This window comes from Sus scrofa, chromosome 4 (assembly GCF_054392235.1).
Source record: "Sus scrofa isolate SSC_HxYL_T2T_F1_AM1 chromosome 4, Sscrofa_HxYL_maternal_Yorkshire_Landrace_v2.0, whole genome shotgun sequence".
Taxonomy (NCBI): Eukaryota; Metazoa; Chordata; class Mammalia; order Artiodactyla; family Suidae; genus Sus; species Sus scrofa.
Window position 1 is genome coordinate 22379135 of NC_139386.1, and position 27299 is coordinate 22406433.

A 27299-nucleotide genomic window follows, 5' to 3' on the forward strand; every position below is an offset into this window, starting at 1 on the left:
ACACCTGACAGGCTTCTTACTTAGGAGCCTTGACATGGGCGATGAAATAGGAAACCCAAAGCAAATGCCAAGGGAAGGAAATGGTTAGTTTAACCCAGTCCCAAATGCCACCCAACTATTGCCTTCATTTCAAGGCAGTCAATAGAGAAGGCAGCCTCTTCCTCCTCAGGATATCTGTTTATTTTGCAGTCAACCAGGAGGAAGAAAATTTTTCCATAGCTTTTTTGATGGAGAGCTTGTAATTTAAGTGGAAGCTACTGCTTTCAGGATTAAGGAAGGACATTGCAAATAAGTGTCTCATAGGTTTTAGTTTGATAAAGTTTGCAATGACTTATGATTACACAAATGGTGAACTTTGTAGGCTTGTGCTCTTTTTTTATGCCAACTTCATCACACACAGACACACCTGAAATTAACTGCAATAGAAGGAGTAAAAACAGACATATACCCAAGGATCCTTGAGAATGTTTTTCTTCTTTTATTCCTTTGAAAGGTGATTTATAACCAAACCAAGGAAAACTTCAAATTACTAGTGTGGTGAGATTTATTATTACTACCCAAAGTCAAGTAGGTTGGAAGGATTACATTTGGTTCCAAGGTTCATCCAAATCACAGTGGTTTGGAAATCACCTTAAATTCGAATTTTTTCTTTTTTTCCACTTAAACCAGCATGTTATATTCACTCTCATCTGTAGAAGGTAAGGTAATTTCAGTAGTGCTTTTGGTGAGTAATTTTGTAGCCTATTTCAGTGTTGTGAGATTGGCTTATGGATAGTGCTGTGCAGTGCTTCCTCAGTTTTCTTTTTCCCACATACTGCATTGAGATGGATATATTTTATGCCCAGTGTATGTCGCTTAGGAAATATGAATGAAGTTGGCTAATTGCATTTACTATTTAGAAGACAATAATTATAGTATCTGCTTTTGTATAGTGCTCTAGTTTGCAAGGCACTTTTACATAATTATATCATTTGATCCTCAAAACAGTCCTTTGATGTCAGCCAGGAGGATATTATTATCTTCGTATTAGAGAGGAAACAGGTTCAGAGGGGTTAAATGGCGTCTTTGAGGTCACGTGATTAGTAAGAAGAATGAGGATTAGAGAGTATGAGGTCAGAGTCCACAGCTGCCCAATAACCACAGTGCTCCTTCACTCTGCTTTGGACAAGAACCCATGGAATAAGGTGATTTTCTCTAAAAAGGGTTCTTCGCATAGTACCACAGATAAAGTATATACTCTCAAAACCACCTCAAAAATACTTACAAAGCAATAGAACAGCAGCTATGAATAGGGTACTTGAAAATTTAAGGGTGTACCTTTCAGGAAATATTTGCAAGAGGGAGTTTATTGGAGAAGGCAAGTTTGAAAAATTATTGCTTGTGTATATTGCATTTGTGTCTCTGAGAAGCAGACACAAGACAGGGTTAAACATACAGAAAATGTATTGGGGAAGTGCCTGGGAAGGGAAAAGGGCAGGCAGGGAGCTGGGGGAGGTGGGGAGAGCCTTCAGAGCATGAAGGTCTGGTCTCCAGAGACTGGACCTTCATGCTCTGGGAAGGAGGAAGGAAAGGCAGTGTGATGGGTGGACAGGAAGAATCTGCAGCCCAGGTATAAGGAAGTTTACATCCAGGGTGATTGGGAGCCTTCTGGCCAAAATCTCCCATAGAGGTGCCTTGATGTCACAGAAGAGGGTCTGTGTTTGCAACAGTGCTTGGCTCAGGCACTGGCTGGGAATGGCCTGTGGGAAGCGTGGCCCAAGCATGAATGTGGTGGTGGATTCTGAGCACAGCAACTGTGTCAGCCAGTTATTGCCCCATAGCACCATGGTCACCATGGGTGTGTCGTGGTATAACATTCATTTCCCACCTCTTCAAGAGTAAGGAGTGAACAAATACAACAGCAAATAGTCTTGGCAAAATGCAGAAGCATTAGGAATAAAATTAGATCTTTTGTGTGTGTGTGTTTTTTTTTTTTTTTTTTTTTTTTTGTCTGCTCCTAGGCCAAGGATTGAACCTGTACCACAGCAGCAACCCAAGCCTCTGTGGTGACAATATTGGATCCTTAACCCGATGTGTCCACAGGGAACTCCCCAAACTGGCTTCTTGATATAGGGGAAGTTTAGAGTTCTGGAAGACTTAGATTTTGGTTTTTCAAAGATTCTGTTTGTAATCCTTTTTGATAAGCAAACTGTGTGCTCTGTGAAGGCAAGAATGGTGAGCTATTTTTGTATTCCTAACACAAACACAGTGCCTGATCCATAGTAAATGCTCAGGCAATTACTGTTGAACAAATGAGTGATTAAAATTAAAGGGTAAGGGCATATTGTCATTTTTGAATGTTTTTCATTTCTCCAATATTTGAATGACTACTGAGGGTGTTTCTTTATGTGGCTTATTGACAATGGACTGAAAGGTCCTGGAAGAGAGGTGTGGGTGGAACTTGAGGCTTGAAGGAGTTATTAAAGTCATCTTTCTCTGGTCTGATGACCTTGAATCTGAGGACTTGGGTAAGTTGAATTGATCTGGTATAGCTGTCCCTCTGCACAATAGTCTGCAGATGGCCAGGTGTATTTGTCTAAAATGGCTTGCTTTTTCTTAGCATTCTTTTTTAGGCAGAGGAATAGGTGAGGCCATTCCACATTTGCAAAATCAATAGTAATTCAATACTTAAAAATAATTTGTTCATGAGTTTCAGGTTATGTCTACGTTTGTGTGGCATGCCTGTTTCTGTCGAGAAGACTCCCAATTCCCCAGGCCCTTTAGACACCTTTGTTCCTTCTTTCCTCCCATATCCAACTAGTCAAGGAGTACTGCCATTTCTTTTTTGTACTGTCTGTTAAGATCTTTCTGCTTTAGGAAACATTACTTAAGCGCCTTGACTACTACGAATACCCCTGATGGGTTTCCTTACCTCTAAGAGCTTTCATCTGTGTGTACAGTGGGTTTTCCATATCCTTAAGTTCTGCATCCCCAGATTCAACTAATCTCAGATCAAATATTCTGGGAAAAAAATTCCAGGAAGTTTGAAAAAGCAAAACTTGAATTTGCTGTGCATAGGCAACTATGTAGCACTTAACGTTGTATCTATAGCTACTTGCTTAGCATTTACATTATATTATTTCAGGTAAAATTAAAGTATATGAGAAGATGTGCATGGACATGCAAATACTATGCCATTTTTTATGAGGGACTTGAGAATGTTAGGATTTTGGTTTCTGTGGGGGTGCTGGAGCCAACGCCCTGTGTATGCTGAGGGATGAATATACCTAAGTATTCATGTGGGCTTGGACTCCCGTCTCCAATCTGCCTGGACCTGGCAGTTAACTTTAACACAGATCATTTACCCTCTTTCGGCCTCAGTCGTCTCATCCATAAAATGGGGATAGTAAGGTCTATTCCAGAGGTGGAAGTGGACTTGAAGTGAGATAATACACTTTCTAGTAACTACTTTCTACATAAAAAATACAGCCCCTACAGATGGTGGTTTCTTTCTACAGCAGGAAGCCCAGGTGGCACTGCTGACACCGCTGATTAATCTTCTAAAAGGATTGTTTTACCCATGTCTTTAAGTCAACTCTGTCCAGACTGGCTGCCCCTTTTGCAGACATCTCCAAAGGTGTGAGGTCAAGAAACCACAGAACAAGTTTCAGGTTTATCAGGCTGCCATTCTCTGTCGTCTGCAAATGCTCTTACCCCCAACTTTTTTTTTTTTTTTTTTTTTTTGTCTTTTTAGGGCTGCACCCATGGCATGTGGAGGTTCCCAGGCTTAGGGGTCGAATCAGAGCTATAGCTGCTGGCTTACTCCACAGCCACGGCAGCTCCAGATCCGAGCTGCATCTGCGACCTCTAGCACAGCTCACGGAAATGCCAGATCCTTACCCCACTGAGCAAGGCCAGGGATCGAACCTGAATCCTCATGGATCCTAGTCAGATTTGTTTCTCTCTGAGCCACGACGGGAACTCCTCTCTCTCTAACTTTTATTGATGTCCTCTATTATTTTCTTAAAGAAAACTGCTGCTCCTGTTGAGAAATAAGTTTACTCATTTACCTCTTTATGGCACATGTGGGCACACCTCTGAACCTTAGTCACTCCTTTGAAGGTGCCTTTGCAGAGCTGAAGTTCCCTTTTCTTCCAACACCCCAAACCACAGCTCACAGTGATCCTGTTCCATGGCTTAGCATGTGATCCAAGGGACTTACCTTACCCCTCTGGGCTTTTGTTTCATTATCTGCTAAATAATGGCAAATAATTACCATATTCCAGGATTGTAGAGAAGATGAAATAAGATACACCAAGCACGTGGAAGGTGCCCAGCATATAGCAGAGACTTACAGAATATTAACCACTTTGTTTCTGAACTCCTTTGTGCTTACTATCCATGCCCCTGTAGCCCTAAACCAAACTCTGATGGGCCACCCAATATGTACACATAGATTTTCTCTATTTAATTGTCCTCCAAGTGCAACTCTTAATGTAAATAATGTTAAAACTTGCTATTTGAGAATTTGCATAGCTTACAGGCATCTTTGTCCATCTTTGTAGAAAAATTTGCCGTTTTCTCAAATAAATTTTGTTTGAGGACAGAGATTTAGCGTCACATACAGAGCTTTTTGTTCTTAAGTTATAATTTACCTAGAGAAGAGTTTACCCTTTTTAGCATGCAGTTGTATGAGTTTGGACGACTCTGTTTCATGTCATCACCACCACACCGAGAAATAGACCATTTCTATCATCTCCTTCCCCCCATTTCTCTGTCATGCTTTATAGTGAATCCCTCCTGACACCCACATTCTGCCAGTCACTGAACTGGTCTCTCTGTCTTATACTTTTGCCTCTTCCAGAATGTCATGTAAATACAGTCATAGAGCACATAGTCCTTTGAAGCTGCATTCTTTCACTTAGCATAACGCAGTTGAGGTTCACCTATGCTGTCACATGTATCACTAGTTTGTTCCTTTTGATTAATGAGCAGTATTCCACTGTGTGGCTATGTCACAGTTTATCCATTTGCCAGTTAAAGAGTATTTGGTTTTTTCCCTAGATTTTGGAAATGGTGAACAAAACTGCTTATAAACATTTATGTATAGGTCTGTGTCTGATGGTGAGTTTTAATGTCACTTGTTTGAATAACTAGGGATGGTATTTCTGATTTGTATGATAAGTATATATGTTTAACTGTATAAGAAATTGCTAAATTGCCCTCTTGGCTTTATCATTTTCCCTCCCATGGGCAGGATATCAGAGTTTAGTTACTCCATGTCCTCACAAGCACTTTTTATGAAGCGAGTACTTTTCACGTAATAACCACTGAATGTTTTAAAAGAAAATTTAATCTCTGTTGCACATGGTAATTCCATTGCTCTTGCTATGACCACTATCTCAACAACCTCTCTTATGAGCTAACCAACTCCTGAGTATGACTCAATTTCCTTCTGGAAGCCAGAGCCCCTTTTCATTAAAAACACAATATTGGGTTTGGCAGCTGAAGAGGCCACATAGGTTTTATGCTTCATTAAAATAAAACTCAAACACAATAGGCAGGGGGATGGAGATTAATACTTTAGTATCTACAGTTTCTAGGGAGTAAAAGAATCCTCTGTCTTAGTTCAGTCGAAATGGGATCCTACTTTAGCTCCCACCTCCAGCCACACATTCTCTGGTTGCCTGATTGGATTGTCCTAGAAGCAGATTCTTTCTGAGGCCAGCTGACCGCAGTGCTGGGAAGGGTCGGCAGAGATAAGTAATGAGGCACTAACTAGGTGCTAACAAAGGGCTACTGCTAAGAAGGGAGAATGTGGAAATGTGAGAACCAACAGCCTCTAATCAGCTTTCAAGGGAAACAATCTTTAAGGAGCCCTACATTGAAAAGGACATTAACGGCAGCAGAGGTTCATGTCTATGAGAGTTAACACCCATCTGTTGGAGTGGGTTGGAAAGGCTAGTGAGGAAAAGCTCTGGTGATTTACCTGTCTGTGTTCATGGTCATGAGCCAAACACAACCGAATTCATGGAAACCAGTAACCATTTCCTTTAGACAGGGTGATTGCTTGGCTCAAGACGTGGGCAGAAAATTAAGACCAAAGCAAACACAAACACAAACAAAACCATTTTTTCTGTCTTTACTGTAAACTTCTTGAGTAATCTTGAGCAATTTTCACGAGGTTTTTGTAGTGCCAATCATTCCTCTGTGGAAAGAGATGGGAAGTATTTACTGATTGTTTCATTCTAAAACTAAAGAAGCTTTTAAAAAAAGATTTAACACTATAATTGTGATAAGTAGATCTGGAATGGAAGAGGCCAAATGGTGTAGCAGGTAGGACTTCCAAACGGGGATTAGTGAGCTTGAGTCCAAGAGCTGAGTTTGGTGCCAACCAGCACAGTGTTCACAGAAAATACTTATTAATCTTCCTGCATCTCAGTTTCTTTGTGAACAAAATTAAAGTATTTGATTGGTTGCCATTATGACCCTTTCTAGCTTTAAGGTCTCATTATTCTAAAGAGTAAATACAATGCAATTGATTGGTTTTCTTTTTGGAAATATTTTTCTATCTTTTGGCTGAGATGTGGGAGGCAGTCCTAGTTTCCATTGCTTAAGATAATGGGAATCCACTTCTAAGAACTGTCCCTTTTCATTGTCTTAAGATTCTGATGCATGTTTTATGGACATTTGGAGTTGTGAATCTTTGTAATTATTTCCTAAAGAAATTTCAGGTCTCCATTGTTGTCTGCGGACAGATCAGCCAAGGAAAACCACAGCACAGCCATCTAGAGACTTAACTGGAATGCTATGCTAAAACTGTTTTCCATTTTCATTACAACTGTCTTAAGAATAGATGTACATCATTGCAATTTTAGTTTCTCCTGTTCCTCATTGCCTCATATGTTCTGTGAATTACAGGGGTATGTGGTGTTTCCCATATGCTCTGATTTGATTTATTGCCGCTTCCAGTTGGATTTTTACTAACCTGTGAATGGGGAGGGTGTAACAAGAAACTCATGATGTGGGAAAGGTCACAAGAGTACTGAATTTGGAATAAAGAAGGAGTGTCAGAAAGCGTTGATGACAGAGTTGCATTAATTGCCCCTGTTCTCTGAGCCTCTCTTCCCATCTGTTTAGATAAAGGCTGCAGAGGCAAGAGTTTGGGGATCGGGACCCCAAGAGAAGCAGCTAAATCTCCTGCACTGAACCTTCACGAATGGGACTTGGGTGACTAAGGAAAAGAACCTTAAAACAGGGGAACAAGCTGCTATGTTGACATCACAGCCAGAGGTGCACCAAGTCAGAAAGGGAGACAGAGTAAATTCATTCCCATTTAGGGAGTGCTTAAGGCTTAAGACCACATCATGCTATACTCACTGAGTTGCAGACATCAAATAAATTTTTACTTACAACACTTTAGATGTCATTTTGCTATAGGTAGACCAATCAAATCAATAGTTAATTAAATGATATCTCTTTTGACTGAATAACATTGTCAAAACCTAATGAGTCAGATTGCATAAGAACATTACAGATTTTCTTTTTCACCTTGAGGCATTATTTCTTATGTATAGTAATAGACAAATAATAATAATAATAATAATATTGATTGGGATTATTGCCAGAAGCAGTATTAGCCAGAGGCTAGGCATTTATGAAATACTTATCAAATAGAACCTTATCTGATACTATTTGCCACCTTTTAAAATATATGATATCTTATACATTTTTTTTGTCTTTCCTGATCTATTAGCAATGTAGTGGAAAGAATCCTGGTGTCATATATATCACCTGGTTAGTGACTGGGATTAGTCATTTTAACTTATTCAGAACTAATTTTTATCATCTACAACAAGAGTCCATGAGCTATGATCTGATATGCTGCCTCCTGGGCTATAGTCTTCATTTTGCTCCAAATAAAACTTAACTCTGTCTCTCTCTTTCTGTCTCTCTCACACACAGAAGAGTCAATGCACTATGGCTCCAAGGCCAGATACAGCCTGCCACCCATTTTTTTTTTTTTACTAATTTTATTTTTATTAAAATATAGTTGATTTACAATGTTGTGTCAGTTTCTACTGTACAGCATAGTGACTCAGTCATACATATAATACATTCTTTTTCTCATGTTATCTTCCATCAAGTTCTGTTCCAAGAGATTGGATGTAGTTCCCTATGCTATACAGCAGGACCTCCTTGCTTATCCATTCTAAATATATCCATTCTACCAACCCCAATCACCCTGTCCATCCCATTTCCTCCCCTCCCCCACTTGGCAACCACATATTTGTTCTCTGTGCCACCCATTTTTTATAAATAAAGTTTTATTGGGACACAGCTACTCTCATTTATTTACATACTGTTTATTTGTGCTTTCACCGACAGTGGTCAAGTTGAGTAGTTGTGATAGAGACCACATGGCAGGCAAAGCCTAAAATATCTGGCTTTTTATGGAAAAATTTGCTGATGCACGATCTACAATGTAAGAGAGATCGGTCACTAGCTTTCAAACTTTTTTAAGTTTGTGAGACCCGTTTTTCACTCTAATATACAAAACAGACAAAAACAAAGTTTCTGTGGTTGATGAAGTGGATGAGGGTTGAGGGGATCCATCCAATTTGGCTCTCCCTGTCTCCTCAGTTCTTGCCAAAGACCCCCAGAGCAAAAACCCTTTGAAGAAATCGTCTCCAAGGTATTTGACGGCTTTGGAACCATACGTACAGTTTCTTGTGTTTCAGTACGTGTGGAAAAGTAGACTTCAGTGATAGATTTACCTCTTGTTTCCGATCTTCCCTTCTAAGGTTGTGGCGAGATATCATTTGTCTTCAAGCCAATTTGAATCGGTAGTACTGTGGTGACTCTACGACATGATATATGCCGTGTGGCAACCCTTTAAAGCCTCCATGTTTCTTGGAAAACTTTTGTATACTGATAAAAGAGAAACTAAAGCTACACTTAAAAAACAGACCCCAAGGGTAGAATCTATCAAAGTGTAATGTCTCAACTGCGACATGCAAGTTTTCCTTTCAAAGCATGGACCAATGGGTAAATTGTTTATGTCCGTATACTTTAAGCCAGCTCTTCTGATGATAGAGGCGAGGAAGGAATTGGATGTGGTCTAACAGCATAATAAAATCCAATTCAGTTAGTGTTTATGAAGTGCCCACGGGGTGTGGGCTATTGTATTCAACAAGATAAATACCCCTGTAATGCTCATTTTCTCTTTAGTGCATTTCTCAGGCTGATTTTTGCCTTCAAATAACCTGGAAACTTTCAGTTCATTAGAGAGAGTCCCCAGTGAAAAATGTGTCCTTGTCCTTTGACTTTTTCATGTGAAGAAGGAACAGAAATGGTAGTGAGGTAGGATGGGCATAGAGGAAAGGAATGAACGGCTATGACAGTCTTTGAAGTGACGTGCTATACTCTTATAAAATTCTCTTTTATTTCTCACAACCATTTTGAGAGTGGAAATTAAGTTATATAAATGGGAAAACCGTAACTTCTTAAAGTCACACGACAAATAAGTAGCAAAACAGGATTCTGAGTCTAGATGCTTAAATGTATCCAACTGTAGAGTCCATTAGCTCTGCTTCAAATACTTAAAACACATGGTACGTACCCATGAAAATATCCATATGGTTAAATATATCAACAACCACATAAAAGTTGGAACTGTGTTTTTGAATGCATGGGGCAGCATTACTTGGATAGCCAGTGGTCTGTAAGACTTGGGAAATGATCTTCGTCTTCAGTCCAAATAGATAATAGGGGGTTATCTCAGCAAGAGATCAAGAATGAGAATGTATTTTTCTCTTAAGACCAGGGATGGGCAAACATATTCTGTAAAGAGCCAGACAGTAAGTACTTCAGGCTTTGGGGCCACCTGGTTTCTGTTGCTTATTCACTTCGGCCCTTGTAGCACCAAGGTAGCTGTTGTCAAATCTAAACTAATGAACATGGCTGTGTCCAAGTACTTCTTGACAGAATTTCATGTAATTTTCAGATCATCATATTCTTTAGATTTTTGTTAACCATTTAAAAATGGAAGAGGAGTTCCCGTCGTGGTGCAGTGGTTAACGAATCCGACTAGGAACCATGAGGTTGCGGGTTCGATCCCTGCCCTTGCTCAGTGGGGTAACGATCCGGTGTTGCTGTGAGCTGTGGTGTAGGTCGCAGATGCAGCTCGGATCCTGCGTTGTTGTGGCTCTGGCATAGGCTGGCAGCTACAGCTCTGATTAGACCCCTAGCCTGGGAACCTCCATATGCCGCAGGAGCAGCTCAAGAAATGGCAAAAAGACAAAAAAAAAAAAAAAAAAAAAAAAAAAAAAAAGGAAGAGACATTATTAGCTCACAGGCAAAACCAAAACAGAGGGCAGGTTGGATTTGGGCCACGGACCTTGTTTGTCAGTCCCTGCTTTAGACTAGTGGTTCTCAATCACTGTGTAAATATCAACTAAAAAGCTTGTTGAAAATGATTGTTCAGGCTTCACCTCTAAAGGCACTGATTTGGTAGATCTGAATTGAGGTCTATAACATGTATTTTTAGAAAATCCCATACAGACCCACCTTGGAGATGTTGTGGGTTTGGTTCCAGACCACAGCAATAAAGCAGGTATTGCGATAAAGCGAATCACACATTTTTTTTTGATTTTCCGGTACGTATGAAAGTTAGGTTTACACTGTAGTCTATTAAGTGTCTATGGAAAGTTGATTAGATGGTTGGGTCTGCTCTGGGATCACAGATCCAAATGTCAGCAGTAGATCCTAATCTCTGATTTCTCTTCTATTGATATACTTGGGGGAAGAGAGGCAAAACTTAAAATCCTGGACAGAGTGGAGAGAAGGGGGAGAGCAAAGTAGGTCTGAGGTTGAAATTCACTTTCATCTTAGGTATAGAGTGTTATAATACAAGTAACCACTGGATAAATCATTTCTTGTATAAGCAATAAGAAGTTGAGATTGGAAAAAAAATAATCTAATGGCCAGGGAAGGGAAATGTCAAATATTAATATATGTTGTAATATATTATCATGTGTATTGATACCTTGAAACCTAAGATATTTACCAGAGGGACCGGAAGGTAGGGGAGACCAGGGATTTGAAGCAGAGACACTTGTCATAGGATCATAATGATGGGAAACACCTTCTGGATTTGGTTATTAAAAGATCGATGGTGACCATCAGCAGTACAGTTTCAGTGGACTCAAAGGAAAGAAGCTAGACGTACATGGTTTAAAGACAGAGGGTATGAAATGCAGATTCCTAGGCTTTCATTGGATTGCACGCACTAGCACTAGCATCCTGAGCAACTCTCACTCTACAAGGTGGTCAGGAAAGGAGAAGGCACCTTAGTTTACAACTTAAAAAAGGGCAGTGAGGTTTTACAAAACTTTCAAGTTTCTAGAATTGAAACCCAGTGGTTGCCATCCTTGAAGAATATGTATCCTGTAAAATATGTCCTTTGAAAAGTATTGGTCCAACTTACTTTTTAAGACCTCTCATTTTCAGAGATGACTCCCTAGCCCAAAAGTACTTTGCATGCTGGGAAGTCCTGAGTGTAAACATTATGCAAAGGTGCAAGGTACTTTTCTGCTAGTGGTTTCACCCTTGTTTGGTAGACTTTATTTTTATAGCTATTTCATAATTCTTTTATCTTCCCTATAGCTGTCTATATATAGTAGGTCTGGCCAATCTAGTTTAGACGAAGAGAAGGGGAAATAAATATAAGCTAGAGGCTGAAAGCTAGATCTCTTGAATTGATTTTGGTTCTTAAGGGTTTGGGGGCTCAAAGGCAAGAGCAAAGAGAACATTTCTTTGAGAAGGCGCCACTGTGGTCTAAGACATTTTATATATCCATTTGGCTTTTGCTATTTGCATAATAACCATCCATTTATTTTCCCATTTGTCTAAATTTACACATTCATATGGTTTACTTTATACATAAGAAGACCTTATTCCCCTTTACCCCCCATCAGTATGAAGCAATGAAGAAAGTCTGTTTGCCAAATGAAAAATTTAAGATTTTCAAAAGCAACGTTAATGAATTGGTGGTAGCTCTGAAAATAAAAAAGAATGGCAATTTTCAAATTACTGTTTCCTCTTTGTTCTTCTCCAGAAGATTTTAAATAGACTGTCTCAACCTCAAGCCAGAAAGTCCACTTTTCTCTTTAATATCCTGATTATCTAATAAGTCCTCACTTTATTACTTATTGTTCTGTTCTATCCTTATATTTTTGGACAGAGTGACTTCCACAGGAATGTCAGGATAGAAATCCAGTATTTCAAAAGAAGCTTGCATATTAAGTTTGGAAAACCTGCTTTGCAAAGAAATAGCTTTTCTCTTATTATCCTCTTCATTGACACTTAAGCAGGGCTTGAGAAATTATTAGGCATTTTCCACTTGGAGATTCTTAGATGGTAAGATAAAATATATAGTTGGAATTGGCAGTGAACAGAAAAAATAAAGAAGTAACTAACTGATCAATCACCAGAGTAGCTAATTACCCCAAAATAAGTTTCCATTTTCTTTGATGAATTCTCTCTGGCTCTGGCTATCTGATTAATTAGTGTATAAATTGAAACTAGCTCCTCAGAGGTGAGAAGCCACTAGAAATGCTCTTATAAAATGTTCAGTGAATTCTATCTATTCCTTAAATCACGAATTGCTACTTAATCACAGGTTATTTTATTCAGCAGTATAGAAAGGAATGACATAATAACCCTTTGGAAATTGCTGAGACGGCTTATTTTAAAATATATGTATAAAATAAAATATCCTTTCTAAAGATATCTTTAAAACCAATGATCTTGACTCTGTTGCTTGATTTAGTTTTAAGAATACTCTCTTCCTCAGTCCCTAGTGCTTTGTTTGGTTACCATTTTTGGGGGTTACTTTTCATGCCTATAAGCTGTATTTTCCTCAGACTTTTGCATCATTTTCTTCTAGTTTGTTCTGTAAGTTACTATTAAATATCAAACTTTTTGAAATATGACTGTAATATTTTTATCACTGCATAACTCTAATTGTCTCCTAAATTGAGGACTGGGGGTAAGGGAAGCAGGAGTGTGAGTTGTAGGAAAAAAAAAACTTAAATGGTTTGGTTCTCTTCTCTCTTTAGCTTTTGTTATTTAAAAAAAAATGCTTGTATTTTAGGAGTAGTAGATGAAATGGAAAAGGGAGCAAGAGGTGTGGAAGAAACTTTGATGCACTTCTCACTTTCCCAGATGAGCATTGCAGTGAATAATTTCAAACACACACACCCACACACACACACACAAAACGGAGAACCTGGAGTGATGTTCTCATTTCCTGTTTCTCTTTGTCCCATGTTCTTGCTGTGTGTTGCCTCTCCCCAAATGCTTTCCAAAACTCTAATCACCTTTAAATCCTGAGCAGGTAGAATGACATGCTCATAAGACAAGACAGAAGCCATGAGTGAGGCCAGGCCAAGTGTGGTTAGTTACCGAGCCAGCCTTCCCTAGAGAAAGCAGCCAGTGATTTGGGAGGAATGTGGGCCTGGTGTTCCCAGATCACTGTCTTTTCCAAGAAAATCTGGAAATCTGGATTTTTATGTGAAATCCCTTGAATTTTGAATTAAGTGGAGACTAATTCAATTAAAGGAAAAGGATTGCCTAGGCCAATGGCATACACATGCAGGCCAGAATGAGTCTTCAGGACACCACTTTGCCACCTCTGACAAACATAGTATTACAGGCTTTGGATTGACCCCTGCTCTCAGGACTTTAGCACCACCAAGAAAGGAGAAATTACTGTTTATATGCTTTGATATTAGTATAAAAAGAGAATCAAGCTGACGTAAACTCAGAAGCACATTTATTTGCACAAAAGAGAGACCATTCTCTAGTTCGTTGTCTTAATGAGGAGAGAAATGTAGAATTATGTATCTATTTAGTTTTTTTTTTTTTCCTCCTCCCAGGGGCTATTTTATAAAAGTCTTTATTAGCTCATGGAAATATTTTCTAATTTCACAGAGACCTTCAATTTATACATTTTTACTTTTATATCAAGGAACTAGCATCAGTCCAATACACTTCCATCTACTTTAACATAAGTATGTATATATATATATATATATATATTTGAGTAAGCCATCAATCTTTAATTATATGCTTTGAAATTTGTACAACATAAAAATCTTGGCTAATGTCATTATTAACCAGAGTTAGACTTTTATTGTGTGTGCCTTTACTATTTATACTTACTTTGGTTAACAAGAAGGACAGGGCAGAGTGATTAAGAGTAGCAGCTTCTGGGTGAATAAGATTTGAGTAAACAGTGGTTTAGAGGGTAGCTTAGGCATGAGAAAGACTTGAGTTTGAATCCCACCTTTTTTCACAGCAGGTCCTTGAGATGGCACCTAACATCTGTAATCTTCTGCCCTTCCATTCGCAGGGTTATCTGTGTGACTTGCGTGCTCTGAAGCAACTGGATGGAAAGAGCCTTGGTGAATAGTTAGGGTGAAGGCTCTGTTTCAGGAGGCACTATCACTATGGAGTTGGGAGGTAGAACCAGATAAGGGAAGATCTTGAATTCTTGTGAGAAGTTTGGCATCTAGGGTCTAAGTTTAGAGTCTAAGTTGGACTCCACGTGTGTAGATTAGGGTTAAGGATAAAAGCATTTGAGTAGGGGGCAACCTAGAATGCGAGCTGTAAGCAGAGAAACAGTTCTGGGATGGCTCAGACTTGCAGTAACCCACAGGAGATGTGCTCTCTGTGGATTAGATCATGATGGTGGAAATAAAAAGGAGAAATGCATTTAAAAGACATCACTTGATGCAACTTCCCTATGAATAGACTCAGTATGAAATTTGTGGAGTTCCTGTGGTGGCTCAGAGTTAATGAATCTGACTAGTATCCATGAGGATGCAAGTTTGATCCCTGGCCTCGCTCAGTGGGTTAAGGATCTGGCATGGCCATGCTCTGTGGTGTAGATCACAGACACGGCTGGTATCCCGTGTTGCTATGGCTGTGGTGTAGGCTGGCAGCTACAGCTCTGATTTGACCCCTAGTCTGAGAACTTCCATGTGGCACATGTGCAGCCCTAAAAAGACAAAAAGAAAAAATAAAAAAGAAATTCCTGTGTTTGTGGAAAAGCTACAAAACCAAATAAAAGAATTTTGGGATTATTTTAAAGGTAACATATGGTTGGTGAAAGAGAAGAGAGCTAAGGACTGAGGACTAATGTCTGAGGTTAAGAATTGAGATGAGAAATATACTAGAGGAAATGGGGCAGTAATGAGGAGTTTGAAGAAGAAATAGAGTATTTGCTAATAAAAACAGCTCTTTTTTATTTAAATGTTTCAAGGTGTTCTTACATCCCTTGTATCTTTAATGTTATTGATATGACAGTTCACATCACACATTTTCTAGGAATGCAACAGTTTCCTCTCCTTGTACATATTTCCTGTTTTTCTGTGCCACCCTAAGATCTGTCTCTCCTAAGAGGTTTTCATCACTTGGTTTCATAGTATATGCCTGTCTCAGAGTTTCTGTGAGTTTATGTAGATGCACAAGATCAAGAACATCGCAATCTGGTTTAAAATATACCTAATTTCCGTGTCCGTTTTGTATCTAATATCAGCAAGGAGTCAGAGCCTATTTCATTTTTTCCTTAATGAGTCATATGCTTTTTTTTCCCCTAATGAGTTGTATGGGTTTCATTTTGTTAAAAATAAGACTGTCTGCTCTTGCAGAGCTAGGTCCTTCTTCTGTTGTTGATTCTTTCCTTGTAAGTTTGTCTCGTGAAATATTAAACTGAACTGTGAGTAGGTTTTTGCTAAATTTTAATGGCCCTTTTTATTTATTTTCCAAATTGAAGTATGTCCTTATCACTCTGTTCTCTCATGTCATTCTTGGTACAAGCTATCGTAAGGGGTGACATAAAACTTAGTAAAGGATTGATTAGTGTTTTTTGGATGTTTAAATTTTATTTAGTGTTAGTTCATTAATTAACATATTTGTTCATTCACTTATCTCTGGCCATTTTAAATATGGATAGATTATGATGGAGCATGATAATGTGAGAAAATAGACTGTAGAATGTATGTATAACTGGGTCACCATGCTGTACAGTAGGAAAAAAAAATCATATTGGGGGAATAACAATTAAAAAAAATATGGCCAGATTAGGCCATACTTTCCATTGGCTTTCTTCCACACCAACTTGCCATTACTCAGGTGATAGTTTGAGAAATGAATTTTTACAGAACTCCCTCCCCTTCTCTATCTACTTAGCCCTAATTTTATGTTTTTCCCATTTTCATGTGTATTTCTTATAATGGTTTTTATTTTTTCTATTATAGCTGGTATATAGTATTCTGTCAATTTTCTACTGCACAGCAAGGTGACCCAGTTATACATACATGTATACACTCTTTTTTCTCACATTATCATGCTCCATCATAAGTGACTATACAGATATAGTTCCCAGTGCTATACAGCAGGATCTCATTGCTTATCCATTCCAAAGGCAAAGTTTGCATCTATTAAATCCCCAATTCCCAATCCATCCCACTCCCTCCTCCTCCTCTGTTGCAACCACAAGTCTGTTCTCCATGTCCATGATTTTCTTCTCTGTGGAAAGGTTCATTTGTGCCCTTATGTTAGGTTCCAGATATAAGTGATATTATATGGTATATTTCTTTCTCTTTCTGACTTACTTCACTTAGTATGACAGTCTCTAGTTCCATCCATGTTGCTGTAAATGGCATTATTTTGTTCTTCTTTATGTCTGAGTAGTATTCCATTGTGTATATATACCACCTCTTCTTAATCCAGTCATCTGTTGATGGACATTTAGGTTGTTTCCATGTCTTGGCTATTGTGAATAGTGCTGCAATGAACATGCGTATGCATGTGTCTTTTTCAAGGAAAGTTTTGTCTGGATATATGCCCAAGAGTGGGATTGCTGCATAAATACAAAAACACATAAGCAAATACTGTGAACAATTGTATGCCAACAAATTTGATAACCTAGAAGAAATGGACAACTTCCTAGAGACTTAGAGCCTGCCAAAACTGAATCAAGAAGAAATAGATCAACTGAACAGACCGATCACTAGAAAAGAAATTGAATATGTAATAAAAACACTCCCTACAAATAAAAGTCCAGAACCAGATAGCTTCACAGGCAAATTTTACCAAACATACAAAGAGGAACTTATATCCATCCTCCTTAAACTTTTCCAAAAGGTTGAAGAAGAAGGAACACTCCCAAAGACATTCTATGAAGCCACCATCACCCTAATTCCAAAACTAGAAAAAGATACCACCAAAAAAGTAAACTATAGGCCAATATCTTTGAGGAATATAATAGCAAAAATTCTCAACAAAATTTTGGCCATTCGAATCCAGCAACATATAAAAGAGATCATACACCATGACCAGGTGGGATTCATCCCAGGTGCACAAGGATGGTTCAACATGCACAAATTAGTCAATGTCATATACCACATTAATAAAAGAAAAGTCAAAAAGCACGTGATTATCTCAGTAGATGCAGAAAAAGCATTTGACAAAGTCCAAAATCCATTCATGATAAAACCTCTTACCAAAGTGGATACAGAGGGAATGTGCCTTAATGTAATAAAACCCATTTATGACAAACCCACAGCAAATGTAATACTCAATGGCGAAAAGCTGAAAGCCTTCCTGCTAAAATCTGGAACAAGACAAGGATGCCCACTTTCATCACTATTATTCAACATAGTATTGAAAGTCCTATCCACAGCAGTCAGACAAACAAAAGAAATAAAAGGTATTCAAATAGGAAGAGAAGAGGTAAAACTATCACTATATGCAGATGACATGATACTATATATAGAAAACCCTAAGGACGCAACCCCAAAACTACTTGAACTGATCAACAATTCAGCAAAGTAGAAGGATATAAGATTAATATTCAGAAATCAGTCACATTTCTGTCTACTAATAATGAAATATTAGAAAAGGAATACAAACATACAGTACCTTTTAAAATTACACCCCCCAAAAATCAAATACCTGAGAATAAACCTGACCAAGGAGGTGAAAGACTTATAGGCTGAGAACTATAAAACATTAAGCAAGGAAATTAAAGAGGATTCAAAGAAATGGAAATATATTCCCTGCTCCTGGGTTGGAAAAATTAATCTTGTAAAAATGGCCATATTACCCAAAGCAGTCTACAGATTCAATGCAGTCCCTATCAAGTTACGCATGACATTTTTCACAGAACTAGGATAAACAGTCCAAACATTTTTATGGAACCACAAAAGACCCAGAATTGCCAAAGCAATCCTGAGGAACAAAAACCAAGCAGGAGGCATAACTCTCCCAGACTTCAGGCAATATTACAAAGCCACAGTCATCAAGACAGTGTGGTACTGGTAACAAAACAGTCATACAGACCAATGGAACCGAATAGAGAACTCAGAAATAAACCCAGTCACCTTCATATGTATTTTTGTTCCATTTTCAAATGTCTAATTTTCAAAACTTTCTTTTTAGTACCATTTTGATTTCCTAGTGTCTTGAGGCTTGCTTTCCTTTTCTTCTCCCCTTTGATGTGATTGAATTTAAGTTAATTGAGGGCAGAGACTCAGTGGCCACAGAGCACAAGTTAGTAGAGATGGGCAATAAAAGCATTTAACACACAAATATTTAGGGAGTTTTCTTAAAATTTGAGTGTAAGGCACCAGGTTAGATGCTGGGATACAGATTCAAATAAGCTATTGTTCCAGGTCTCTGCAAACCTAAACTCCAGTAAGGAGGTGAGCAACTAAATCAATGATTGTATAAGGGATGGCAAGAGCTATTCTAGAGAGCTTCAGAGGTTGGGAGTTAGGGAAGATTTCTTGGAAGAGGCAGCCTTTGTTGAATTTTGAAGGATGAATAGTGTATTAGAAGGGATAAGACCTGGTCTTAGGTTGTGTTAGTAGATGAAGAGATGAGGGGATGCAGATAAGAGAAATATTAGGGAGTTGGCTCTGCAAGACTTAAAACTGATGAAATGTGGGTAATGGAGAAGAAGGGGGTCAATCAAGGATGCCTCCTAAATGTCTGCCTTGGACTATTGGGTAGGAGGTGGTACCTACTTGGTAATGTTAGGGTTAATGGAAAAGGAATAAGTTTAGGAAAAAAGAGAGCGAATGATGATTCCAGGAACCGGCATTGCTCCTTTAGCTCCACTCCTTTCTAGTCAGTCTTCTTTCTGCTGGTAGAGGATTTAATTAGAAGAGATACAGTTTTGGACCCTGATGAAAACCTGTGGCCACATCTATTTACATAATCCTCTCCTGTTGCATCTTAGGGGGAAGGAGAGCAGGATTGAGAGGAGGATCATGGGAATGGAGGCCCCAGATCTCCTTCAAGGAAGGACTTTCTGCCACAGTCCTCACTCATGTGGAATGACTGAGCATAATGGGGATAAAAAAAATCGAGGCGTTTTTCACAATGCGTACCACTCTGATGGCCCTAGAGTGCTCTGCTAGGTTGGCTGAGGCTTTGTGGGATCTATCATGCACTTCGATTTCCTCCTCTGCTCCATCTTGTTGCCTCTCCTTCCATTCCTAAGTGTGATCTCTCAGATAAATCCTGTACCCCAAACTCCTTCTTAGTGTTTGCTTTTGGAGAAGCCAACTTGAGACACATTGCCATGGAGATTTTTCCAAGCTCTCAGCATTCCTGGGATTGTTCAAGCTGTCTTTCCCCGTGGAGTCCTAGAAGGAGAAGGGGTCAGGGAATGTATTCTAGAATATAGTGGAATAAGGGGTTGCAATTATGTCCTAATTGTTACTGATGAGGTGAAGTTGCTTTGGCTCAGGAAGAGATGAATCTGAGAAAACAAGTGAGCAGTTAATTTTATGATTGGATTAAAGGTACTTCCGATCTCCAGGAGGGCTTTAGTTTAAAACTAACAAATTGCAGCAATTGTCCTAAATGGGTGCTTCCTTCAAATAAAGAATATCAAAGAAACCATGGGAAAGTTTGAAGCAAGTTTAGTTGCTGTGAACCGGAACACTTTAATCTCTTATTAAATGAATGCAGCGTGATAATAATATAATGATACCTTGCATTTAGATTGCATATTTATTTTCCCCAAGACATTCCTAAAGCACTATAATGTAGTCTTTTTTTTCTCCTTACTGCTGAAATTTTCCTCAAATGGGGGAAGGAAGAATAGAGGTAATTGAATCTTTAATAGCTGATGTCCCATATTTGGATTCAACTGCTTCCCCAATTCAGCTGTATTAGAGCTATGAAATACTAATAGAAATGATTTTCCTTCCTGTCCTTTTGACAGTCTAGGGAAGGTTGTCAGAATAATAAATGGGATGGCTTATATGACTAGAGCAGTGAGGGGTTGTAGGGATAAGGAATCTCGCTACTGAAAAATCTACAAACAGAATAATCTACCCCTTGATTAGCAAAAATTGGTAGTGAGTCCTAAAGGCTCATAATCATCAAAAGGCTATCATTATTGATATCTGTGTATCTTAGTAGTGTGCTCAACAGATATTCTGCTAACATTTTATATATATATATATATATATATATAGTTTTATTTATTCCTCACAATATTTCTGGATCGTATTCTTTCCCTTATTTCATAGAATGAAGAACTCAGGCTCCATCTGAGTGGTTGAATAAGAGGTCCAAGGTCACAGCTGGTAAGAGACAGTGGCTGGGATTTGAATCCAGGAGACATTTCATTCCAAAGATGGAACTTCTAACCGCATTGCTTACTTCCTCCCTAATGTGGAACTCCCTTATGTGAAACTGCTGTACTGACTTTACAATTGGAACAATGGAGTGCGTGTGTTATCTGTGTGTATGTGTAGTGGGTTGGGGGTTAGAGAGGAGTCTACTGAAAGAGTACAGCTTGCTGAATATGCTTAAAACAAAACAGCTTCTTCAATAAAGCCCCAGGCTCTATTGAATATTCCATCTTCCCAAACTCCCCCTTCACGGAAATCTTTGGCTTTTCCAGTACAACGCAGGGAAGAAGATTTGACATCTTCAAGGATGACCTCAAAAAATAAAGGAATAACAAACAATAAATATTGCACAACTATGCTAATTCAAGCCCTAAAGGAAAGACAACAGGAAAAACCTAGAGTTTGCCAAATGGAAAAACAACTGAACTGGTAGAGACTGAAATGTTAATTCAGACTTCAAGATGATAAAAGACTTGTTATAAACAATGGGAATTGGAAAAAAAAAAAAGTTGTACTCAGCCAAATTCCTCAGATATGTGTAAGCAACTAACTCCCACTGAGATCAATGGATGATCAGTTTCGTCATTTTAACGAAGACTATTTGACTTTGCATGTTCACAGGGCTCTCTGTAGTAAAGTCCTTTTCTGGCGGTAGTGATGAAGCAACTCATAAAAAAATCAAATGCTTACACTGTAAGCAGGGCAAGAAGTAGGCTCAAAATGGAAAGCGCGTGTCTCAGTTTCTCTTGGGTTCAATACCTTGTCTCTTGGTCCCTCATGGGAGGAAGGGAAGCATATGTAAAATGGCTGACCCTATTTTTGGATTCCTGATAGGCCATTATTATTGTATGTTTGTTCAATATTGTTATCCTAGGAGCAATCTTCCCTAAATTGCTACCTTCTACATCTGATATTATTTTGAACAATGTACAATTAGCTGCATTTCTGCGTGAAGAACTTTTCTTCAAAGCAAACATGATAAACTTTGGTAGCATGGTACCCCTCCAAATAATGCTTGATTGAGGCTGCTTAATTTAGTAATTTATTTATCAGCTTAAATGATCCCAATCGTCTCTGCATGTGTCAACATCCATTTGTTTTGTGAATATATTGGGGTCAAAATCAGCTTCTCATTCACAAGCATATTTATCTGTACCCACAGATGCATCTGAGTATGCATTTGATAGCGCCTCATGCTAATCCATAAGGAACTTTTTTCTCTCTAATTAAATTGCTTTTATATTCTTACAGGGAGATATGTTAATTTGTATTGTTCTGATGTAATTAATTCTGTTTATTTTTGTTTCTCCAGCCAGATTTTGAACTCTTAAGGGTAGAGAACAAAGTTTCTATTTCTTTTCCCTATCCTGGTCCATCAATAAATGCTTTTAAAATTTTGCACCCTGCAGAAATATGTGCTAACTAAATTTTTGTTAGATGACTTGGTAGATTTGTATGTTCAGACAAATAGGTAAATAGCCTTAGAGGTATAGCCTAGTTCTAAGTAGGTTGAGTTTTAGAAACTAATAAACATGAAAATGCAGGTTTGAACCTTTGAAGGATATTGATTTTCAAGCAAAGTTCCTCATGTATTCTCCAGGATGGATAACTGGCTTCCGGCAGAGGAGTAGCTGTCAGAAGAAGCAAACTTAGCAGCGTGAATGGAGGAGGTGGGACCCATATTGGTGAGTCCATGGAATAGGTGTTTTCCTAAGATTCTTTCCTCTACACGTCTCATGGTTTTACTTCTGACATTTCAATAATGCAGTTTTCAATTATGTATTGCGTCCTCTGTTGGCTTTTCATCACCATCTTTTCCACTGTCATGTTATCATATTACTTTAAGTCTGTTGAAAGGGTGCCATTTTCGTAGAGTGTGCCTTGGCAAGAAAGTGTTTTTCTCTAACCCCGTCTCAGAGGTCTTGCTATGATTTTGTCTTTCCCCTGGAATTATGAAAAGTGCATTTTAATAGTGAAGTCATATGGTTTATAAGGCATAGCCACATACCTTCCATTCCTTGTCAGAGTAACCCACACCATCCTTCCACCTCCTTCCCATTCTAAGTGACTTCTGGGCAGGTCCACTGGAAACTAGTAGAGAAAAAAAACGTGGGTATAGCCAGCCTTTGCTGATTGATTATTTCATACTTGTGAAACAATTTTCTGTACCAATTATGTCTTTGCAGATGACAGAAGCCATTTAGTCTAATGACCATAATAATTAATTTTCATTATGAAGCAGATTGGTTAATGATGCTGAAGCCTAGATTTCATTATGGAACTAAAACATAAAACTCGCCCACACTCCCAGAACATAACTTTCAAGTTTGTTAAATCAGGGAGTAAACGCAATCATTACTTTTCTTATAAAGTCAGCTGAGGCAAAGTTAGGATGGAAGGGTGAAGGGCTGTCACAGAGGTTAGTTTTTTGCTTTTGTTTTTGCATCAGCTACGCTTCTCAAAAAGGGGTTCCTGACCTGTAGCGTCAGCATCAGTTGGGAACTTGTTAGAAATGCAGATTCATGGGCTTCACTCTCAAGCTACGGAGCCAGAAACTCTGGAAGTGGAGGCCCAGCCATCTGTTTTCACAAGCCCTCCAGGTGGTGCTGATGGGGCTAAAGTGTGAGAACTGCTGGTTCAGAGAACAAAGGAAAGATGGCGACACTGGCTTTCTTATCTTTATAGTTTCTTACTTAAGGTATTGGCAGCTCTAGGTCTTTCCATATTTGGAAAAAACACCTGAAAGCAATATTTGATATGCTGGAGTGGATTATCTACCATTTGGGATGTTAGACAAACAAGCCAGAATTCAGGCAGAGATTTGTAATTTGGGAGTCAAGAGGCTCCCCTAATCACCCAAACATCCAGTAGACGGGATTCAATAGATCTATGATCCAGTGGCATTGTAGGCCATGTTTAGTGTATTTATACACTTTTTGATCAAATATTTACAGAGCAACACTTTGGTTAAAGACTGGTTCTAGGTGCTGGCGTTGTAGCAGTGATCAGAAAGACAAAATCTTTGCCAACAACCTTCCAGAGCAGATAAGCAACAGCAGCAAACTAATAAACAAGTCTCTAATGGCATGTGGGATTTCATGCTGTGAAGATAGATGAAAGGTGATAAGGGGATAGAGGATGACTGGGGTGTGAGGGGCTGCTATTTATATAATTGATCAAGGAAGCTCTCTAAGATGAGAAGACATTTCAACAGTGTAGGAGAAAGCAAACAGATATTTGGGGGAAGGCTATTTCAGGCAGAATAAACAAAATGCCATGCGACTGGTGTGTTGACAATGGAGTTTAAAGGAAAATAGGAGATTTGGCTAAGTATATTTTGATGAAACCTAAATATACTTGGCTGGGTCTACTATGCTGTACTCTTTCATACTGAATGTCTCTAGAGGATAGTTATCTGAAAAGACCTGTATCTATATATGCTTAATGGCAAGTTCTGTGGTTTAGGAGTTCCTGTTGCGGGGCAATGGATTAAGAACTGACTGTGGCAGCTCTGGTCTCTGTGGCGGTGTGGGCTTGATCCCTGGCCTGGTGCAGTGGCTTCAAGGATCCAGTGTTGCCACTACTGTGGCTTTGGTCACAGCTGTGAGTTGGATTTGATCCCTAGCCTGGGAGCTTCTATATGCTACAGGTGTGGCCATCAGGAAAAAAAATCTGTCTATGTGATGGCAGAGCTACTACATTATATCCCAGGCGGGGACTTGTGTTTGAACTAACCAGCTGAGGTTATTCTTTTGGCTGTGTGACTGACGCAGTCACTTCAAATGAAAGTCATGGTTATATAATTCTTGATGCTCTTCAGCTAGGGAAGAGGAAAGAGACAGAGCTTCCCTGTTTCAGCCATCATCCTTGGTGACATAACTTTTAAAGTGCCATTGATTGAGCACTTGCTATGTTCCAACACTTAGGTAAGTAAGCTACCCAGATTTTCTTTTAGAACTCATTTTTGCTTTTGGTGGTGATCAGAATATACTAATATGTGCGCTCCACAAGGGCAGCGATTTTATCTCTCTTTTCACCCGTGAATTTACCCGGAGCGATGCTTGGTCATAGTAGATACACAGTAAGTGTTTGTCCAATGAAGGAATGTAGTAATTTCCTTAAGTCATAAAGCTAGCAAGTGACAAGTGACAAGACTGGGATTTGCATCCAATCTGTGTGATTCCAAAGCTCCAAGTACTGTTCTACATTATGAGTTAACCTGGAATGGAATGAGGAGAAAAAGATGGACATATGAAAGTTGAATATAAGAAGAGCAGTGTGAAAGAAGCAGCTCGTGTGAAGCTGTTAATAAAGAAAGCAAAAATAGCAAGCCTCATCTCCTCATGGCTGAACTTGCCTTAGACTTTCTGGGGCTAAACAGAAAACTGTAACAGTGTCAATCCTCTGGCCTCTAAAAGAGCAGACCGGAGAGGCTACCACTCACGGAATAATTAGTCAGCAATAGAATAAATTAAGTGGGATGGTGTCTCATTTCATCCTGTCTACTCTAGAGCTTGCTCTCTTTGGAATCCCAGACATGAAACTTGCAAATTACAAATTTCCATGTTGGAAACTAAAATGCTATCAGTATGAGAATGACCCTCATGCTAGTTTTAACTGGTTTCGGCTAATCCGAATTGCCATTTCTAAAGTGCTGAGGCACGCTGTTCAAATACAGTGTACTGCCTAGATGTGTGGAGAGGTCTCTCCACCCCCCCCGCCCCCCCCCGCTTCTCCCCCTCTCCTTTTTCCCCCCTCCCCTCCCTTCCTCTTTTCTTTTTTTCCCCCTTTCCTTCTCCCTCCCTCTCCCCATCTGTCTTTCTCTCTTACTTTTAAAATTTGTTTTTCCACTTCCAAGTTTGGGATTGTAACCTTATAATGTTGATGAGGATTGTGTAGACGTAACTGTACCCACTTTACACATGAGAAAAACTAAGTCATTGCAGACATGATGTAATTTGTGAATCTTGTGGAAGCAATTTTGGAAAAATTGGAAAGAAACCCACATTGCACAACTTCAAATACCTTGTGCCTTTTGATATGTCTGCAGATCCCAAAGCAAAATCTCGGGTTCCACCAAGGATACTGATTTACAGTGTATGATGAATAAAGATGCATTTATTCAAGTAAAAGCAAAAGAAAATTAAGGTTAACTTGAAAGTTCTAAATGACTTACAGTTAAGCTTAGGTAGCTCATTTCACTGTTCATTTATATTATGGGACTGTTCCCACATATCGGGGTTTCAGGAGCCTTTCATAAAGATGGGGTTATATTAAAAAACATATTTTTGTAAGATGAGATAGGATTGGGTTCCACCAAGCATTAGGAGTGCCTACTTTTAGGTATCATTTCCTGCCCATTCTTGAGTAAGAATCATTAGTTTTTTTTTTTTTTTTCCAGTAGGTGGTACTGGCAATTTGTATAGTGTTTGTGAACCTGCTCTGATAGGAGAAAAAAAAAAAAAAGACATGTTTAGGTTTTAGGGGGCTAAACAAGATTTTCAGACTCTGTGGTCAACCAGGACACTTTAGCTGGAAGCATCTCCTTGGGTTCTATGGTCTGCCTGCCAAGGCACAATTTCTAAATAGTTAAAGCATTATTGTTTGAAGAATTTGGGTTTTACAAAAGAAGAAGAAAAAAGGACAGAGCTCTTGTCACATTCCACTCTGTCCCCCCCCTCCCCTGCCAGAGTAATTATATTATCAGAGACTTCTGATGATATGATGGCCAGTACCAACTCATTTTCTGGGGAACGTGCTTTTAGATCATTGGATGACTTTTCTCAAAAGATGTTCTAGGAATGATCTCATTGCCTATCCATTCCAAAGGCAGTAGTATACATTTATGTGTAACTGGATCACCATGCTGTACAGTAGAAATTGACAGAACACTGTAAACCAGCTATAATGGAAAAAAATAAAAATCATGATATAAAAAGTTAAAAAATAAAGATGTTCTAGGAATGAAGCTGTGTTTAGGAGAAGAATAGCAGAACAAGCTCATTGCTTCTCACATCATAAACATTGTCATTTTCCTGATGCTAACAAGGCTGAGATTTTGTAAGCAGGTAGTTCTTGTTGAAGACAATGTCCCTGTATGTACAGTTTGGGGAGAAAAGCCTATTAAATAGCTGAGAGACTTAAAGTGGAGCACCAAAGGTGCAGAATGGTTATGTTTCAGACATGTTTTACTATGAATCATCTGGGTTGTCAAAGAACCCCATTAATTTATAGGAAGGTGGTAGCAACACTAATTCTCGTTAAAATACATGGTACCATTAACGCAAAGGGGAGTTAGCATCATCACAATCACCTATTTTCCTCCTCACCTTCCCCAAAACAGAACGAGAAATGACACATGACCTCAGACAGTCTGACTGTTGCCTGATTTGGAGGCATGGTTAGGCAAAGTAGTGAACATCTAAGCTGAGGACATCACTGTAGTTTGCAGCTCTTGCAGCCCAAGGTGCTGAACTGGAAGGGAGCCCTTTGCCATGAAGACTGTCACTCAAGTCTAGTTTAATGCCTGGGCATAAAACTCTAGGTGAGATAGGACTGCACAGAGCTGCTGGAGTTTTCATTAGTTACTCTTTAAACTTA

At 38.9% G+C, this 27299-nt stretch overlaps 1 long non-coding RNA gene across 1 annotated transcript in view; it reads left to right on the top strand.

Moving 5' to 3' along the window:
* The window catches only part of LOC102157696 (uncharacterized), a 45486-nt gene extending 18836 nt beyond the window's left edge, over window positions 1–26650 (top strand). Inside the window, exon 3 of the long non-coding RNA XR_002343146.2 lies at window positions 22300–26650. This is a non-coding gene — a long non-coding RNA (uncharacterized LOC102157696). The remainder of the gene's footprint in view (window positions 1–22299) is intronic.
* The last annotated feature ends 649 nt before the right edge of the window (window positions 26651–27299 follow it).